At 37.1% G+C, this 14,519-nt stretch overlaps 1 protein-coding gene across 8 annotated transcripts in view; it reads left to right on the top strand.

Moving 5' to 3' along the window:
- The window catches only part of TIAM1 (TIAM Rac1 associated GEF 1), a 260,834-nt gene that overhangs the window by 110,018 nt on the left and 136,297 nt on the right, over window positions 1–14,519 (top strand). The gene's annotated exons all lie outside the window — the stretch shown is intronic.

The following is a 14,519-nucleotide window of genomic DNA, read 5'->3' as shown; positions in this document are numbered from 1 at the left end:
CCCAAGTTGTCTGACTCTTTAATTATAGGTTACAGTCTCTGTAACATTTAAAGCTCATCTTGCGAAAGTTTTTAGTTTCAATCAGGATCCTGTTATGAGAAGAGAAAACTTGAATATTTGAAAATTGGGAAGCTGGTTATTGAATATCTACCTTAGCCTTTTCCAGCCTGGGGCACTTCAGATGTGTTGCTCTTTAACACTCTCAACCCAGGTCATCCTGGTCATTAGGAGCCCCCGGTGGCGCAATGGGTTAAACCCTTGTGCCAGCAGAACTGAAGGTTGGAGATTCAAATCTGGGGAGAGCATGGACGAGCTACCTCTGTTAGCTCCAGCTCTCCATGCGGGGACATGAGAGAAGCCTCCCACAAGGATGGTAAAACACCAAAACATCAGGGCATCCAATGGGCAACGTCCTTGCAGATGGCCAATTCTCTCACATCAGAAGTGACTTGTAATTTCTCAAGTCGCTCCTGACATGACCAAAAAAATCCTGGTCATTGGGCAGGAATAATGGGAATTGCAGTCCATCATATTTGAAAGCCCTCAAGTTTGAAAAGGCTGACTTATTAATACAAAGAAGGACTCTATTCCTCTACATTTTGGACTTCCAAAACATTTCTGAACTCGGTAGAGTATTGTGCAGGACTGCTCTGAGATCTATGAAGAGAAACAGCTTTTCATTGTAATTTTCCAGGTTATTTTTAGTTTGAAGTGTTTGTTTCTCCTTTGGAGTGATTGACGCATGAATAACAAGCCTTAGTGTTGTGAGTGTTCAAGTAACAACATTAAGGGATCTTCTTTGGTTTGGCCCCTACAGTCCTGTATCCTCATGGGCACTGCCTGCAAGCTGGCAGCAGTTATTACCATTCAATTACTTTTTTTCTTAGTTCATCGAACTGATTGAGAACAGTACTTCTATCTGCATCCACGGCCCAGGTGAAGGTGTCTGGGGATGTTGCTTCTGTTTATGAATCAATGCTGGAAAAACAGATTATCTGATATGATCACTACGGATTAGCAAGACTCAAAACTTCACCTGTGGATGTGATACTTTGTCATCTTGAATAAATTCTCAAGGACAGACAAAATACGTTTTCTATTGTTTAATTAAGACAGCATGCTGTGGCAGCAGATGTTGACATTTCATTATATTATCCAAAAACCCAATAGTCAAACCATTTTAGGTACTTTAGGACTGATCCAGTCTTGGATTGATTTAAACATAATGCGGTATTTGCATTTTTTTAAAAAAAAGCATTGGGAGATGCTTAATGTGAACATGTCACTTCCATCTTGAGCTTAAAAGCAATCATCATTTCATTTTGAAATCTCCAGAAAATTGCTGTGACAATTATGTGCTTAGTTACAGAGTCTCATATAGAATACATTCTTTACAGTCTGCATACTTTGGTTTCTGAAAAAAAATTGACTCTGTTTCCCCCAAAAGTTGATACAAGTTTTCTGCATGTCCTAAGCTGTTTTTTCATCAATTTCAGAGGATTTTTGCTGGTGTGTTCCAGCCCATTGGCAGGTCCATATTTTCAAGCCTTTGCAACCAGATCTTTGCAGTCTTCTTATGTAGCTCATGATAAAAAATCTGTTGGTGTTATGTATATCTTCACTAAACCTGATTTTTCATTGTGAGGAGAAAAAGAATATCCAGATTAATTAAAGCTCATTGAAAATTTAAACTGCCCTCTGGATGGAACTGGCCCAATTTATTTTTTTCCTTATAATTTATATTGAAAATATATGAGGAATGGGGAAGGGTGCAAGAGTGAATGTAGAACATCTTATATTTTTGTCTTCTTCCATTGTTTTTAAATATAAAAATAGGTTTCTATGATGTTAAAAAAGAAAAGAGGGGGAGGGGGAAGAACTTTTTTTCTTCTTCTCTAAAACAGAAGGATATAAAAGTGGATATACATTGTTTTGAAACAAAGGAGATAGAAACGTTGAGAGATGGAAAATACATGGTAACTGCAGCAAGGATTGTTTGTGCTTGCTTATTTAATTGGAAAGAAGACAAAATTCCCACCCAAGATGTGTAGATTACAAAAATGTTGGACATGGCAAGGATGGACAAACTGGCTAGGCTTATGCAATTGACAGATCCAAATCTAAAGAAGAATGGCAGCCCTTTATTGACTATTTAAAAGAAGCAAAGAAAATGAAAATATGGGAAAATTAGCAGTACAGGGATGTATGAATAAAAGAAAAGAAAACATAGAGATGTTGGTGATAAGAGTAACAGATCCCCAATGATATCCAAGGTACCCAGAGATAAGTTTTATGACAAAAATAATTGTTTTTTTATTATAAAGATGACAGCAGAAAGAGGGTGGGAAGCATTAGTTAGGGCTTTCTATGAATTATCTATTTCATTACCTTTCCAATTGATGTCTATCTTCTTATCCATTTGGTATCTTTCTTGTAGTTCAAAATTCTCTGGTTCTGTTGCTCAATATTCTTAATTATTTTTGTTTTCTCTTTGTTAATTGTAAATTCAACCACTTTTCCAAAGTCCACAATAAATTTCAATATTTTAGATTTTGTCACCATGGGCTCTTCTGATGTTATCACCACATCATCTGTGAAGAACCTTAATTTGATTATTTCTTTTTTTGATTTTCATTCCTCTAAAGAAGTTTTCTTGTATTTTTCTTGCCAACACTTCTACCTCCATTATAAATAGTAATGGTACTAATGGACATCCGTGTCTCACACATTTCTGGATTTCAAATATTTCAGACAAATTGCCATTTATTTGTATTTTTGCATATTGTTAGTATATATTGTCTCCACCCCATTCAAGAAATTTTATCCACATTTAATCGTCTTGAGCATTTTTTTCATAAATTCCCAACTTAAATTTTTGAATGCCTTTTCTGCATTCAAGATAGGGAGAGCATCTTGTTTTTCATTGTGTTTATGGAAGTACAGTGATGCCTTGAATTAGGAGTTTAATTTGTTCTGTGACTGAGCTCTTAGCTCAAATTGCTATAAGGTCAAATCTAATTTCCTAATTGAAATGAATTGAAATTCTATTAATCTGTTCCAGCCCTCAAGAACCATTTTGTTACATGTTTTTAAATAAGAAAAATGTGCTTTCTAAATAACATATAATGTATAAAATTGTAATAAATAATAAAAAGAATGTAAAAAATATTTCCTTATTAACATTATTTTGACTAGAACTGTTCCTCTCTGCTTCAAAAGCTCTGAAGTAAATTCTAATGTTTATCAGTTGATTCAGTGCCACTTGTGTGCCACTTACTTCTCTTTGTTACAATGGGTGCTTGGAGAGGTTACTGTTTTTTCAGATTACAACTCCCAAGAATTCCTTATCCAGCCTGGGGACTTTGGTCCACAAAATAATGTCTCCATGTGAGGTTGTTTCAGGTTTATTTGCTCTTTCCATGCTTCCTTTTGATTGAGAGAAATAAGCGAAGCTTCTGATAGTGGTTTGCATCAACGTGCAATTTCATGCAACACAACAAACTGTATGCTTATTTCCAAAACACATCCTATTTCCAAAGTAGTATATCAAACTAGGACTTCATCCTTAATTTATGGTAGATCACTTTCTCTAGGGGCCGTGCCATTAACAAAATGGTTATATAAGACTAAGTAAACACTTGAATTGGGTGGACTGTACTCAAAGAGATTCTCTATTTGCTTATTTACTTTGGATGATGTACTTTTTTGGATTAGAACTCTCAGAAATCCAGCAAGTGACAGTTCTAGCTGATGAATTTTAGAGGTTGTATCCTAAAAAGTTGGTTTATGGTGTGCATAACCCAAATTCAAAGACCAGGTTGGTTGTGTAGATACATCCTCTTCCTCGAAGAGTGCAATATCTGTCACCTATCCTTTTTCATCTTACTTTTAGGTTGTTCACAGATATTTATACATGGAAATTATGAACATAAAATAAATGTTTAAAATAAATAGCTTTTGTTTGCTAATCTATGGATTGAAGTGAGCTGTGCAACACCCTTCCCTTCTGCTCTTATCTTGAGTTGTAAAGTGGCAGATCACTTTCCCAGATGTTCTTCTTGAGTTTGCATCCTTTTCTTCTCTAAAGAATCCCACAGTGTGCTCTTGGTTTCCATGGAAATCCAGGCCAAGTAACTCTAACCTCACTCAAGAAGAAACTATAGAGGGTCTTGCTTTGTGACCTTCAAAGCAAATAATGTTGTAGTACCCAAGGTTTTTGTAGTCTAGAGCATAGACTACAGTATCTACAGGATCAGTCACTCTACTTTTTAGGTGTCATATTGTGTGTTTCTTATGGTAGAATGGCATCACTTGCCCATCTTGAATTACTCAAGAAGATAGAAATTGAGGTAGCGAGTACTGTTATGTTTCAACCTGGTCCTATTCACTAATGTTTTTGAAAAGAAATCTGATCATGTAAGAAAACCTGATACAAGGGGCTATCTCAGTGCAATGCAGATTCATCAATAGTACTGAGTTTTTAATCAGTGTTTGCTTTTGTACAAATAATTGTCAGTGAAGTAAACATGATCACATGCAGTAATAAAAGTTGCAGATTGGGTTGATTTAACTTCATTTCTTTTGATGTGCCTTTCTTGATCTGCTTGTATCTATATGTGAGAGAGGAAGATAATGAGAGAGAAACAGAGGCAGAATAGAATGTTTCATTGAGTTTTGTGAAATAATCATTGTTTTTGTCTCAGCATCTTAATGTAAATGTGCCTTCAAGTTGCTTGTCAATTTTTAGCAAGTCCATTAATTTCATAGGGTTTTCTCAGGAAGGAATATTCAGAGGTGGTTTTACCAATTCTTTCCTTTGAAATATAGCCACAGCACCTGGTATTCCTTGGTGGTCTTCCTTCCAACTACTAACTAGGGCTGACCCTGCTTAGTTTCCAAGACCAGGCAAAATCTGATTTTTAAGGATATTTAAGTCCTAGGAAGCCCTTATTAATAGAATTCAAAATACAGAGAACCAAGCACAGGATTAACACAGCCAAGTTTTACACTAGATGAAAAAGAAAAGAAAGTTTTAGAAAATCCTGTAAATGTATGTAAAAATAAACTCCATCTGCTAAAGGTTACAGCATCTATTTTAAACTCTTTGTCTAGCCTATCTTTAAATTTTACTAAGGTTTTAATAAAATATAAACAAATGTGAAGTTTCTTTGATCTGGTTCAGCAGGTATGGTGCTTATTTGGTTGCTTGCTGTGCAACAAGGTTTTTAAAAGGTTGGAATACCAAACATTTTCTCATACGTTCTAATAAAAAGATTTCCGCACATGTGAAAAAAGCTCTGCAAATGCAGGGAAACTATTATACACCTTTTAAACTGTATTTTTCTTCAGAAGACAGAATTAATTTCTTTGTTAAGAAATGCTGAAAATATATAAAGACAAGCAATTGAAAAAGGAGGACAAAGAAGCGATAACAAACTTACTAACTATAGCAAGACTGCTTATAGCAAGGAATTGGAAAAAAGAAATGAATATACAAATAGAGGAGTGGTATAAAGAAGCATGGAAAATAGCAATAAATGATAAATTGACATGTATATTAAAGGTTAAAAAAGGTATATGGAAACAAAGCGATTTTGATGCTGTATGGGGAAGATTTGTGGTAAATGGATTAAAAAATAAGGAAGGAAAATTACCGTCACAAGAAGAAATGAAATTTTGGACAGATGAAATGTAAGAATGGTGGCTTGAGACGGGTGGAGGGGAGCACTGTGGTGAAAAAGGGGGGGAAAAAAAGAGAAAAGGGGTGGAAATGTCAGAGCAAAACAACAAAACAACATGTTAAAGAGGTTGATGTACAAAATGTAATAGTATGTAATAAATGTGATAAAACAATAAAAAATTATTAAAAAAAAAGATATATGAACCAGAAAAAAAAAAGAAATGCTGAAAAAATTGAAGTCGGATTAGGATGAAGTTAAGTTCTATAGACTTCAGCATGCCTTGGAGTACATGTGCACTGTTAATTGGCTGTATCATATCCTTACAGATGAAATGAGCTATTATGCTACCTATCCTTTTACAAACAAAGGTAGATAATGATTCAATTTGTATGTATTAATTTGGTCCAGTAAAATCAGCCAGATGTCTGTAATAATAGTCAGATATATGGCAAGAATATAAATCCCATTTAATTTAATGAGCATTATAATAACAAGTTTGTAGGGCAAGGGAAGATGTCCCTGCTCCACAAATGCTGGCCCTGCCATTAGGTAGTCTGGAACAGTTGTGCATGCAGCAAATATAGAATAGCAAGAAGCAGATAAAGCTATGAACTCTCCAAGCTAACCTATGGGGTATAACCCTCCATCACCAGTGTTGGAATAATATTTAGCATCTAGTCTGGTCAGCTTTTATATATGAAATGGGTGGCTGTCCATGTGTTCAACATAACAAAGCTAAGTCTTTTTCCATCCATTGCACTGCTGCCCAAATGTAAAAGAAGAGAGGATGTATCTTACAAATTGTGTTGGGGGTTCTTTTCAACTACGTGGAATAAGATTTTTGACACTGAGGCTGGTGGAAGTGGCACAAGATATTCACAGTTTCATCCAGCTCCAAAGCCTTGTAGAATATGAGAGACTTCCTAGAACTTAGTTCATTAGGTCATGTTTTACCCATGGCTCTCCAGCTGTTTTCTGAAGTCATTCATTCATTCCTGCTTCTTGGCAGGGGGTTGGACTGGATGCCCCATGAGGTCTCTTCCAACTCTTTGATTCTATGATTCATGTAATTTTTATCATCATTTTCCTCAAGGTGGCTCACAATAGAAATTGATCTTCTGCTATTGACCTTCTGCAACAGACAGTTAGTCAAAATCTTGGATAAACAGAAACGTTTCTGCCTATTAGCAGAAAGAGAGAAGAGAGGGGGGCTATATTGGCCTCCCACAAGAAGGAGTTTCTGCCTGTGATGGTGGTAGTAGAACCAAGAGAAAGCCCAAGGGTCTTAAAACTTGGATAGATTCATGTCGGGATGTATGGTATTTCAGATTGTCTGGACCCAAGCCATTTTTACCAGCTCTCAGAACACATAACACACAAGCACACACATATGGGGTGTGTGTCTGTGTGTGGAAATGAAAGGTAGAAAAGTTATGCTTGCACACATGCAATGAGCTGTGAGGGAGGGTAGAGACCAGTGTTGATGATAAATTATTCTTGGCTAGTAAGCCAAACCTATGTTTATAGACTCTTAATTTATATCCTGAGTTTTCACCTTGCAAATTGTTTTTGTCCCATATGAAGCGGAAACAGACTGTCTTTGGCTAGCATTGATTCTGAAACAGGTGTGCTTCATAAGGAAATCTCGTATATGAATGGTTTTGGGTTTCATCCAGGCAAAGGTGATAAATCGCAACTATATTGGGTTTTGCTGCTGAATCAGCATGCAACGCTTATATGAAATCAGGCTTTGCAATGGTTTTATTTTTATTGTGGTTTTTATATGCGGAGCTCAGTGAAGTGCACCTTGATCCAGGAATCTTGTATTGAAGATGGTGGATTTCTTTTGTCCCTTCTTTTTCTTTCTGAATAATTCCTGAGCAGCTGTGTGTTCAGAGCTTCTATCATGATGCCAACATAAAACTAATTTCACTCAGAGAACCTAGCAGGAAATAGTTGCATTATTTATCAGACTGACATTTGAGCCTTGTGTGGCCAAAAATGTTTGATTTAGCCTTCAGGTACATACAACTCTTTGCATTTTAATAAGTACTAGCCATCTCCTGCCATGCGTTGCTGTGACCCAGTCTGTGTATATTTGTTGTGTGTGTATATGTGTGTGTATATATTTGCGTATAGGTGTGTTTGCATATATATATATGTGTGTGTGTGTGTGTGTGGTTTTGCACATGCGTTTTAATGTATTTTTCATTTTTTTTGGCTTTTTAAGTCTCTTCTGCTGTGTTTCTCAGTATTTTTATCAGTGATGGTAACTCGTTAGCCTGATATGTGTATTGTGTCCAAATGTGGTGCCAGTTCGTCCAGTGCTTTTTGAGTAATGTTAATCCCACAGATGAACATTACATTTTTATTTATATAGATGAGCAGAAATAGAATCTTGACCACAAAGGAATTATACTAAAACTCACTTGTACTGCTTTCCTTGACAGTAAACTCTGACATGTAGTCCGGACACCCCATATGTTAGCAAAAAGATTCCCAAAATGCAGCTGTGCTGATCCATATTGAGAAACCAGATCTAACAGTTTTTGCCTTTCACTAGGATCAAGCCTTATCTAAAACTAATTGGACTGAATTGCCCATTCAAAACCAAGCTACTCCAAAAAAACTTTGCCTGAAGGCAAGGATAGCTTGCAACAGTATGATTTTGTCTTTTAAGAAACCCATGCTCTTCCTCTCGGTAACTAATCTCAGAGAGCAAGAGTAATCTGGAAAGGTGTACTACATGACATCACTGGTTCTAAGTCTTTTTGTGAAGCGAAAAAGTAGGGCATAAATAAACATAATAATAGTAACAATATAAAACAAATGCCAGCATATTATTATTATTATGTTATTGGTTTTATCTTGTATTGTATTGTGTGTTTATTATGCATTGTTTTAGGCACATTGTGCCATATGTAAGCTGCCCTGAGTCTCTTCGGGGAGATGGAGGTGGGGTACAAAAATAAAGTTGTTGTTGTTGTTGTTGTTGTTGTTGTTATTATTATTATTATTATTATTATTATTACCCTTGGAGCTTTGACTTCACTGTTCCACTTTCGATAATGTTAAGATGGCTGTTGCAAGACACAGTTTTCAGGTAGCCAGTTTTGTGATTATGGACTATCTTCTTTTAATTCCTAACACGTTGTTTTTGGAAGGCACTCTACATTTGAAGCTCAAAGTCTATAATAAACCATGGCTAACACAGACATTTCAAACATCTGGGAAAAAGTGCTTTTAAAAATGATATTTCCTATGATTCCCGAGCCCATCATAACTAGTAGCCATTTTGACAAGTGGAATCTGGGAATTGTTGTATAGCAAATAACTTCTTCAAGTTTCCCAAAATAATTATTGTTTTACTATATGGTATGTTAGCTATCTTTTCTCTTCCTTTCTGCAATTGTGGTTTACAATGTTTCTTGGGAACTACCCGGTCCCATGAGATACCTTTAAACTGCTCCCCAACTTTAATGAAAGTTTTGTTCCCCTTCTCATTCAAGGCTTTGTGGCTCAGAAGTGGTATATTTGCCAATAGGAATAAGATCTATAAAGCGTTTGGATTGAAATCTTACAGCTAACCAGTAAGCCCCACATCTCTGGTTCCACACAGGCAAATCAGGCTATGGCATGCAATGAATGACATTGGGCGCCAGGACTGAGCGTCAAATCTTTTTCCAGTTAATAAATCCTATTAGCATTTAAATTGATAGTGTGTCTGTGGTTGTGTCTGTGGGGTGCAGTCTAGACAAGTACACAAGATTGCTTCCTAGACCTGGGGAGAAAAAATGGGATGGGTTACTCCCATTGGAGTGGGGTGGGGTGAAAGTATAAGTAAGTAAATATATATTCATATATTTCTAATCAAGGACTGCTTTTGATAACTTTGGCCACTCTCCAAAATGGAATTTAGTGGCATTTCGAATGATTATGTATAAAATGCTTTTGTGGCCAGTAATGCATGAAAATATGTATGTATTATAAGCAGGATTTTGTTAAAAGTGCAGATTAGAGCAGAAAGAGTGGAAAAGAGATTTATAGATGAACAGATGTGGAACTGACAGACTGAAAATAGTCTGATCCAACTTGCCCATGCGTTGGGGAGGGTACCATGCCTATGGATTTCAGCTCACTTTATAAGACTATGAATACATTCGTATTTTGTTTGTGCATCATTGATCACTCTAAGACACAAATAATGCTCTGCTTGCTTTGGTGTAGTTTATGTACGGATGAAGAAACAACTGAAAATGTTTAAATAGTAATGGCCAGAATGTAGAGAGTGTCTTGCAAGAGCAAGACAGGGAGTGGTCAGATCAAACGCATCTTAAACACATTCATTAATATAATGAGGTTGTCTTCAGTATTGAGAATTCCTAGACTTACAATGTTAATATCAAATGTAAAGAGATGCAAATGAAGACAAAGACCAAAATAATGACTACAGAAGTCAGGCATGTAGCTGGGAGGGGGGGGGGGCTTCAGCCCCCCCCTGAAATTCTCAGGGTGGTCTGTGAGAAGGCCTTACTGGTACATTATTTAATGTACCAGTAAGTTTATTCATATCATGACATGATCACCATGCTCAATATATCCCATATGCATGGGAGTATTGGGATAATGATACAAAAGGTTTGCTAGGGTAGATCCTCAGCCCCCTCCCTGAATCAAACTCAGCCCCCCCCCCCCAAATCAAAATCCTGGCTATGGGCCTGACAGAAGTAATGAGTGATGACACATAATTCCAGAAATCTCAATTAATGAAAGATGCAAAAAAAAAAAAAAAAGCGCTGAGGTGAGTGAAATGGGCTAAGAATTGAAAGACAGAAATGGAAAAAGCAGGTATTATTTATCATGTCAGGAGCGAACCAAACAGTTGTATTGCATTAAAAAAGCACACAAAGTTTGCAAACTTGGCATTCTATTAAATGTTCTTTGACCAGTAGCTGGCCACTTGGAGTGCCTCTGGTGTTGTTATAAAAAGGTCTTCCATTGTGCATGTGGCAGGGCTCAGGTTGCATTGTATTAGGTGGTCTGTGGTTTGCTCTTCTCCACACTCTCATGTTGTGGATTCCACCTTCTAGCCCCATTTTTAAAGGTTGGCTCTGCATCTCATAGTTCCCGAGCGCAGTCAGTTCAGTGCCTTCTAAGTCACCCAGTTTTCTGTGTGCCCAGGAGGGAGTCTCTCACTTGGTATCAGCCACTGATTGAGGTTCTGGGTTTTAGCCTGCCACTTTTGGACTCTCGCTGAGGTGTTCCAGTGACTGTCTCTGTATATCTTAGAAAACTATTTCTTGAATTAAGTCGTTGGCGTGCTGGCTGATATCCAAACAGGGGATGGCCCGGAGATGTCACTGCCTTGGTCCTTTCACTGTTGGTTGCTACTTCCTGGCGGATGTCGGGTTATGCAATACTGGCTGAACAGTGTAATTTCTCCAGTGGTGTAGGGCGGAAACACCCTGTGATAATGCGGCATGTCTCATTAAGAGCCACATTCACTGTTTTAGCATGGTGAGATGTGTTCCACAATGGGTATGCATACTCAGCAGCAGAGTAGCAAAGCGCAAGCCTTCACTGTATCTGGTTGTGATCCCCAGGTTGGTATGATATTATTTCTAGCGCCCCCTTTTTGCTTGATATTCAGGCAGTGTGCTTCTTCTAGGTCAGAACACGGTCCAGGGTAACTCCCAGGTATTTGGGTGTGCTGCAATGCTCCAGTGAGATTCCTTCCCAGGAAGCAGGTTAAATCTAGGATTCATATATAAATAATCTGATTCAAGTTTAACACAAATGAGGGAAATATCCAAAACAATTCTATGAAATTTGCTCGTTTTAATGTTTGCAGAAATTGTACATAGCTTTTAATCTACATGAAATAGGGATGTATATGATATGAGATAAGGAGCCACTGATGGAAGGTATTAGATGTGCTCATAGATGATGGGATTCTTAGCTGTGTATGGTTAGAGAAAAGCTTTGTGATTGGCCTTAGACTTTTCCTGAGTTTTTCTGTATCAGGGATGATCTCTGATTGTCTTAGGCCTGGAGTACTCTCTGATTCTCAACTTGGTTTGAGCCTTAGTGCTAATTCTGGTTCAGCTCTTATTACAATGTAAGCCTGAGCCATAGCACCCTTGGACAATTCACAACAGTGTTTCATTTCAAATCTTCCATGCTACTTTGAAAGTAAAATGTCTTTTGGCTATTTCCAGATGGCTTTGCAGACATAAAAAATGATAAATGATTAGCATGTCTATAATGGTGTTGAAAACCGCCAGGGAACCCCTCCTTCAATTGTTAGAAGTTGTTTCATCTGACTAATGATTTATTAAGAGGTGAGAGACTATAGATTGTATGATATTGCCATTTAATTAAAAATGCAGATTGTATGTTTAATTAGCTTAGGTCTGCTGGTTTCTTTTAATTTCCGACAAGTGTTTTCATCTTTTGTGAGCACAATGTATGATCTGTTGATGTCTTCCTGCTCATGCTTTACTATGGGAATGTTTCTGTATATACTGCAATTGACAGATGTTCAGTATTTCTCACTACTAATGGAAGTTTTCTTTTAATTCCTGGATTATTTTTTTTGGCTCGTATTTATTGATGGAGGAAAAAGAACAGAATACTAGCTTGCACACTCTTTAAGTAATAGATGTGTCTTATTACTGCAGGTCAGAAAAAAACATTTCTTTTTCAAAATATATGTCCTGTCCAAATTATTGTATGTTCAGCAGATTAGACTCATTGTGTTAAGCAATGCATTGGACCTAGATTAAAAGGTTCCCACAGATGTTCACATATAGGAATATACGTAACATGAGATAAGTCTTTTTAATGAAGGCTGAAATAAAGTTTTAAAACTTGATTCTGGAAATTTGAAAAGCAGTGTGTGAAGACCAGGGAGGAAATATATAGAAGCATCAGGTAGGAAAAGGGATCTTACTTCTTCCTCTGTCTCTGTTTTTTTCCTATATACACAAGAACACAAATACTCTTCTGCATTCTCCTTGGCTTTGGTATAGAAAAGGTTGTAGAAGAAAATTAGCCAATGTAGCATAGTGGTTTCAATATTTGATTGGAACTTTTGAGAGACCAGGGTTTATATCTCCAGTTGGCCATAGAAATCCATGGGTTATCTTGGGCAGGTCACATTTTCTCAGCCTCAGAGGAGAAAGGGCAATCCTTTTTGAGCAAATCTTGCTAAGGAAACCCCATGATATGTTCACCTTAGGACTGTCTCAAATCAGAAATAACCTGAAGGCACACAACAGCAACAAAAAGAAAAGTCAGTAAACATCCTTTCCTAATCATTATTACTCACATCCTTAAATGTGGCAGGCTAAAACCCGGAACCTCAATCAGTGGCTGATACCAAGTGAGAGACTTTCTCTGGGCACACAGAAGGCTGGGCAACTTGGAAGGCACTGAACAGACTGTATGGCACCATGAGATGCAGAGCCAATCTTAAGAAATGGGGCTACCAAGTGGAGTCCACGACATGCAAGTGTGGAGAAGAGCTAACCACAGACCACATACTACAGTGCAGCCTGAGCCCTGCCACAAGCACAATGGAGGACCTTCTTACAACAACACCAGAGGCACTCCAAGGGACCAGCTTCTGGTCAAAGGAAATTTAATACAATGCCAAGCTTTTAACCTTTTTTGTGGTTCTTGTATTCATTATAACTGTATTCTCAATTCGCATCTGACACGATAAATAAATAATCCTAAATGTGACCTTCTTCTACACCTAGTTTAGTTTAAAATCAATACAAATAGTTTGACAAACCACCCATACATGCAAATGTTAATAATTTATGCTTTGAAAGCTGAGAAAGAAGCAACATTGATAAATTCTCACAGTTTCCAATCCTTCAAGAAGACATTTCTGTACCTGAATCACCTGTTCCTCCATGTTTGTTGTATTATTTTGATGGCAGCAACAAGAACCTGACACCATCAGAATAATACATGATGTATGTATAACATGTTTTGAGCTGCATAGTGATGGATTTTGTCACCTAGTAGGAACAGGTATATTGTGCTTTCCCAAACATGATCCTGAAATATGTTTATAACATACTCATGTGAATTTGTCATTTTTTTTACTTTGAAAAATTGTAATCAACTGTTTTTTTCTTCTTCTAAATTTGAAGCACTCTTTTGTTGGCTGAGTGGGATGTTTTATGTACAAATGTGTTTGGATTAGCTCTTGTATTATTTGTAGAAAATAATATTTAACAGCATGGTTTTAGGTAGAGTTTCCAGTTAAGTTTCTTGAAAAAATATGTACGGTTGAAGGAACAACTCAAATACATTAGGATGAAATCATAAGAGCTGTTCAGCAGTGGAATATACCTCCTTCGAGTCAGATAGAGTCTCCGTCTCTGAGGTTTTTTAATCAGAGGCTGATTGGCCATCTGTCAGGTGTACTTTGTTTCTGTGTTCCTGCGTGGTATTTATTAATTAATTTATTTACTTACAATATTTCTATCCCTCCTTTCTCGAACCCAAAGGTGACCCAAGAATGGGGTTGGACTGGATGGCCCTTGTAGTCTCTTCCAGGTCTATGATTCTATTTGGGGGGTTTCAGACATTTCAAAACAGGTTCAAAGCATGCTCAAACATGTGCTGAAAGATGCCTTGATTCATTCTCACAGCCAAGTACACATACAATACATCAAGTGCAACCATCAGGTTTCATCAGCCACTGCCTGGCATTTAGTTTCTTCTTTCAAAACCAATATAAAACATCTGTAAATTATGTGTTGATAGATTTGCATGTCAGACACTCATTTGATTTGTCTGATCCCCTGTCATTCTTGTATT

Source organism: Anolis sagrei, chromosome 3 (genome assembly GCF_037176765.1).
Source record: "Anolis sagrei isolate rAnoSag1 chromosome 3, rAnoSag1.mat, whole genome shotgun sequence".
In the NCBI taxonomy this organism is placed as follows: Eukaryota; Metazoa; Chordata; class Lepidosauria; order Squamata; family Dactyloidae; genus Anolis; species Anolis sagrei.
Note: the sequence above shows the minus strand (reverse complement) of the source record. Positions and strands in the feature narration are given on the sequence as shown.